Here is a 6,783-nt window from a genome sequence, read left to right as displayed (position 1 = left end):
CCAGCTGCACCTCTGGGCTAGACTCCTGTTCATGTATGCATAAATGAATACAATAAACCTTTTAAAAAACATGTTAAATGGAGAAAGTGACTTTGTGAATTTATTTTATTATATACTAATTAGCTTATAATATTTTATCTAAAGACTCAGACTCAAATGTTCTGTTATTTACCAGATGCCTTTATTATCCCTCAAGATCTTCAGCATGCTAGAGTTTAACTTTCCATCAGCTAAAGAACAAATGAACAGAAAGCTATTCTTAAATAAATGTAAAGTATTCCTCTCTTCCTTTATCATGTATAATAATCACACATAATCAAAACCACAAACATCATGTTTTGGGTTTTGGGTGTTTTTTCCCCTGTGACCTAGATGCTGGGGCTTTTTCTAAATTATGGTAAAATCTGTGTTTGAGTGTACAGTGTAGTTGTATTGGGAATTTTGACATTGCTGTGCAGCCATCCACCATCCTTCTCCAGAAATTTTCCATCAAACACAAAATTTTAGAGGCTGTTTTATTAGGTACCTCATTAAGATTGTAACAGTTGAAGAAACACAGAGCAACATCTAACTTCTCAGCTGCTATATTTAAGAATCCAGCGAAATGTCCCTTTTTGAAAAATCTCTTCCCATTTTATCATTCCTTGCAAATCCATAGTGATATTACTTTAGGAAAACATAAGACAGAAAAAAAAAATCCTTTGGCTCCTGCTGGAATCTACCAACCCAATTTTACAACAAGGTAAATTTTTTATAGCCCTCCAAGCTCATTAAAACTAAATTCTTCCTGCTGTGCTCTATCTTTTGGACAGGTATGTAATTAAGATAGATGGTGTGTGATCCTAAGAGTCCCTTACAGGAAAATGTTCTAGCCAAATTCAGTTCATTCCATTATAGTGTACTTTTATATGTCTCTTAATATCATACTTCTTAGCTATGCATATATCAAGTGGAGGTCAATTTCCTTCCTAAAATGTTATCTACCGTTGTTAGATCCATTAAGGAAGTTATAATTCTGAGATGTCTGAATTTTATTGCTGACTGAATAGATTACCATTTTTTCTGGTATTTAGTGTTAGTATTAAGGCACTGAAATATTAATTGAATTATATGGCAATTACCTTTCACGTATGTATTTTCTAAAAATTTTGTAGGATGACATGCCAATTGTGGTAGGTCCTGGCGTCCAATGTTCCACCTTGCTCAGAACTTAGCAATGTTCTTGGATATTGCAAGGTGGGAATGGAGCACCCAGGATGAAGAAAAGGGGACTGTCTAAGGTCTCTGGACAATAGAGGACACCATCTCCCTCCTGTTTGGTCACCAGGCAAAGGGCTGCATGCATTGGAAAGGATCACCCTGTTCAGGGAGGGCAGGCTGTCTGTATTCCTCAGGTAAGGGCCGCCCCTCAATAAAAGTGGTCCTTACATCCATTTTTTTCTCATTTCTGATTTAATGGCTTCTTCATCCTTCCACCTCTTCATCTCTTCTGCCCTAGCCTAAATAATAACTTCTAGTCCTCCAGAGCCATTCCTATATTTAAGTCCCACCTTTTGCAAACCTTTGGTCTATGCCTAAAGCATCCATTCTGAAAGTCTTTGAAAATTGCCACTATTGAGATTTCTCCATTCTCTGCCTTCTGCCTGGTCACAACTCACTTTCAAGGCAACAGCAAACAACAGGGACTTGAAAAGAACTACCAAGAACAAAAAGGGGGGTATTTTTGGCTAAGAGTGCAAAAACCATTGTCTGACTGTTATGCAAAATCAGTTTTTTCTGGCTGATATAAAATACAGTTTCTCTACTTAGAAAAGAGACTTGTAGAATGGTGGTTCTTCTCCAGCCTCAAAGGACTGTCTTCCAATAATTGAATTGGCTATTAAGCTTTTATGAGGAAAACATTATTAGAACCAGGATCAAACCTGATTGCATATTAGGGTCACCTGAGAAATGCCAAAAATAGGATGCCTCTCACCACCTCCAGAGAACTCGATTTGATTGGCCTGGAGTGGAGCTATTTGATTAAGTTTCCCAGGTGTTCAGAGTTGGGCAGAATCTCTGTATATACGAAAGAAAACATCCATGCATCAGACAGATTACAAAAATAAAAAAGAAGTATAGAGGTAACATATACCTCCTGTATATGTACATCCTACCTACTACATGGGAGAGACCCAGCACCACTGAGTAACTACCCATGTGGCTGCAGGCCATCTTCCATCTTCAATAGCTTAGATAAGACCTAAGGACTTTAGGAAGGAGAAAGGGGCAGATAAATTGGGAACGTTACAGCAGATAGAGGTCTCTGCTTGCTACTTTTGCTGAAGACAGAGCCAAGGGGGTGGGGGGGGGCAGAGGTGGTTTGTTCTAGAAGAAGAAATCCCGTATTTCTATGACTTTGATACTCAAAATGAGCAAAAAATGCAGCATTTATAAACAATGGACCAGGTGTTTCAGATCTTATCTGTTACCCAATTGGTCAATAATCTGTGAACATGGCCCTCAAGGCAGTTTAGATCAAGGCTAAGTAATTCAACCCTTCCAAGTGGTTCATGAATCTACTACAGAGAAAATGTGGTTCACAGAGTCAAAACTTTAAAAATTTTGTTTTTAATTTGGAGTTTGAGTTATTCTGACTTTGGCCAAAGCACTGTGGAAAAGGTGAGATTTCTCTGTCCTAGAGTTCCTTCAACATAACCAGGGATACTTGGAGGATAATATTTAACAACTATATTTTCTTTGATATCAGCTGGTGCTTTGCAGATGGCTGAGAAAGGGATTGTCAGTTTGTCCTTGTTTCTTGAGAATTCCTGACCTGATCAGTCATGTTTTGATATTTCAACTTATTCTCAAGCTCCCAGACAGGCAGGCCAAACTTCTAGAAAGTCCAATACTGCTTGAGTCCAACTGATCCACAAAGGTGTACATAAAATATGTTTGCCTTTGTTGGATCCCTAGAATGTTTTTTATTCTCTATTGATTTTTAAATTTACCATGGACATGGAAACACCTTTAGAACAAATCTTGGGAGAACAGCATCAAGTCATGAAAGGTGTGCTTGATTTCTTCTCACTGAGAAATTTCATTCCTCTTTTCAACACTTCCACCTACATGATAAGGATTCCCTACCTTTAGAGAGAATAAAAAGTAAACTGGTGGTGTCTTTAGCTTCTTGTTTCCCATGAATAAGATTACCTTTCTCCACACACATTTGTTTTCAAAAAGCTACATTGAACCTGCAAATAGACACTAGACGCTACCTCTTTCCTGTGGGGTGCATGAATATCACTCTGGCATCCAGGCTCAGAGACTTGGTTACCAGGGGAATGCCACAGGCAAGACTTTATAAGAATTCAAATGGGTTAGGCCATACCTGATCTGCCCATGAGAGTGGCATTTCCTGGTGGCCATGCTGGTGAGCCTTTGGCTCATTTATTCATTCATTCACCAAGCATTTACGGACTCCTACTGTGCACTGCTGGCTAGAAGTTCAAGGAAGGAACTGGCCCTTTCTGAGCAGTAAAGTAACTGACATGAGTGGGAAGGACTGAATTATAAAGATGTGTGATAAAACATTCCCCGGGTGGGCCTCCCTGGTGGGCCTCCCTGGTGGTGCAAGGGGTTAAAGCACAGCACTGTGAAGCTGTCTGAAGCCACTGCAGCACAAGTTCCATCTCCAGCCAAGGAGCTACCCATGTGGCACAGAGGACCTCTCCTGTCTCGCTCTCTGATCCCCTCAGCAGTGTACTTTGTCAGTCGGCCTGTTGTGCTCCCCACTCTGTCTCTGGTGAGTCCTCTCACCTGCTTGTACCTAGTTCCTGGATACAAAATAAATCTTTTAAAAAACTAAAACACTCCCCAGGACTTGAGAGGACCCAGGAGGCTTTCTTAGATGAATGAACTAGAGTTAAGCCTTTAAAGTTTAGAGCCACGGGGATTATTTTACATGTAGGAGCCTTGAGAGCAGGGTCAGAACATCTGTGGCCTTCCACAGCCTGCCAAGGTGTTAGATTGTTTCTGTAAGTAGAGGAAGACCTAGCAGGTTTGCATGCCCAAAAGACTCTAGAACTTCAAATAAAAACTTAATATATATTAAGTCCCTTCCCATTTAGACCAATCAGAAAACTGGATACTAAATCAACTATTCTAATTCAATGAAGATACAGTCCTTGCCTGTGTGAGTGAATGATTGACAAGTGAACAGCTTAAGACAGAGATTCTAGACTTCATGATAGTCTAGAAATGATATTGAACTCCCAAGGTATTGCTTCCCTTTTGCCCTGACTCAGGGCCATGCCTTGTTGGAGAGGGCATAGCTGTAGCTCTCTGGTGCCAGTCCAGCAGAACTTGCAGTAAGTCTGACTTGTGGGGTTCTGAGAGAAGCTGATCAAGGGAGGTGGTTTGCTGAAGTCATTTTGCTGTGAAACAGCCTGGGACCTGAGATGGAATGAGGGATGGTGCCCAGAGAAGCTACTCCTTGCCTGAAAATGGGGAGCAACTGTTGATTAATGCTTTTTAGAAAGTTGCGAAGTATTTACTGAACACATACTTTCTTTTTTAAATAAAGATTTATTTACTTATGCATACAGAACTGTGGTGCAGGCTAGCGGTGCAAGGTGAGAGAATTCATCAGAGACAGAGTGGGGAGCAGAACAGCTGAAATATACCGCTAAGGGGAGCAGCGGGAGAGACAGGAGAGGTCTGCCACACCATGTGGGTCAGCTCCTTGGCTGGGGATCAAACTGATGCTGCAGAGGCTGGGGATAGCTTCCTCATGTTGTGCTTTGACCTGTTGTGCCACCAGGGAGGGCCCTGAACACATACTTTCTAAAGCTCCAGGAGAAGTGGATTAGTAGGGTTAGCACTGCTCTATCCTTCCTGAACTGCTTACCCTTTGGTGACCATCAAATACTTCCTGGGTCTTTGTGACAACTCTCTCCTACCCTTCTCCCTTGACTGCCACCTTCTGAGTCCCCAGTCCTCATTGAGAGCACTTCACTCACTCTGTTTTCCTTGACCTGGTCTGGTCTTGCTCGCCTTCACCTGCATACAGTCCAGGTCTCCACTCCCTAACCCCACTTTCCACCTGCTTGTTGGGACATTTCCACTGAAAAGTGGAACTTCATCTTCTAGTGAAACTTCAGCAGTGCTCATTAAAAAATGGGCAGGGGTGAGGGGCCGCCCTTGAAGCCTAAGGGTTAAGTCTCAGTGCTATTGCTATATCATTTTGCAACCTGAGTTTTACCCCTGGCCAGGGAGCTACCCACATAAAATCTGCCTGTTCTGTCCCACACTCTGTCTCTGGTGAATCCTCTCAGCCCCCACCTTTGGTCTACACCCCAGTTCTTCTATGAAAAAAAAAAAAACCCAAACCAAAAAACACCCTACAAGTCTCAGCTTTGTCTTTGACCTAAGTCCTTGGGGTTCTTTGGAAATTTCTGCCCTGTCTCTTCTGCTGCAATCCCCTTCTATTCTTGGCTGGCTCCCAGCCTGTAGGTTTTTATCATCACAATTCTCCAAGGCAACTTGAATGCTTGCTGTAGGATGCTGGTGTCACCCCATCCATTTTAAGGTGCTCAAGTACTGTTTCGCTGCCCTGACTTTGGGCTTTGATGCCATTTCCACTGTCTGTTCCCACTCCCTTCTCTTGTGCACAACCTGTTGACAGTCTACAGCTGCCTGTCAGGAGAGCTGGATCACCCCTCTACACAGTTCACACTCCCCATTCACCTTGAATGTAGCTCTCATGCACCTGCAATTAAGACCTGCAGTTATTTCTAGAATAGCTCAACCTCAGCCCAACTCCCAACAAAAACTCCTTTGACCACTGCTGTTTCTTTTGGATTTGTAAGTAGCATCCCCCCTCACCACTGCTTTTAAAGTCTTTTTATATTGTTATTTTGAATTATGGAAAGTCCAAGTGTTAGCAAATACTGACTTATAACTGTATGACTGTGCAGTTGTTTGATATTTCCTTACTTGTTTGCTCCTGCAATCTCAACCTCCGGTGGGGTGGGTTTGTTGCTCTCCATTTCACAGACTTGGAAAGTTTTTTGCCTGAACTCTTAACTGGTTCCCTTGGAATGGGCCTCAACTAGATATCAGCAAAATGGCTCCTCATCCCAGCCCTACTACCTTCAGTTGCGTGACCTTGGGCACATCATTTTCCTACCTCTCTAGGAGGTAGGAAGTTTATTTAGTTATTATTATCATTGTTATTATTTTTAGATGTAAATGGAGTCATGATCATGATCTTACTCCTCTCCACTCGTGTCTAGACACATAAGGTGCTCAATAATAGTTGCTGATTGTGGTAGAGGGAAAGTTAGACATTAAGTTCCTGCCTATTTTGGGGATGAAAAAGACTGCGAGGAAGGCTAAGTAGAAAGTCGGCTTCAGGTGCTGTACGCAAAGGGCGGGACAACGGGAAGGGCTCCTGGAGACCGGGTATTTGAAAGATCCAAGGCTCAGAAGAGAAAAATACCCAGGGGTGGCTAAGGGGAGGTGGGAGGACATTCCGATCTGGGGAAGAGTGAGGACAATGCCTGTTGGAGAGGCGTCTGAGGCCTGGGGTGGGGCGGGGTGGGGAAGAGGTACTGGCGCGGGGCGGAGGAAGGGCGCGTCCCGGGCCGGAGTCGGCGTAGAGGGGTGTCAGGGTGCCAGGGAAAACGTGTCCCGCGGGGCCGTGGGGGCGGCGCGAGGAGGGTAAGGGAAGGAAGGGAGGGGCCAGACGCGCAGCGAGAGCTCGGGGCGGGCTCGCTGGGGAGGCGGGGGTCGGGCGCC

Source organism: Condylura cristata, unplaced genomic scaffold (genome assembly GCF_000260355.1).
Source record: "Condylura cristata isolate star-nosed mole 26May11 unplaced genomic scaffold, ConCri1.0 scaffold00023, whole genome shotgun sequence".
NCBI classification, from domain to species: Eukaryota; Metazoa; Chordata; class Mammalia; order Eulipotyphla; family Talpidae; genus Condylura; species Condylura cristata.
This window is presented reverse-complemented; position numbering follows the sequence as displayed.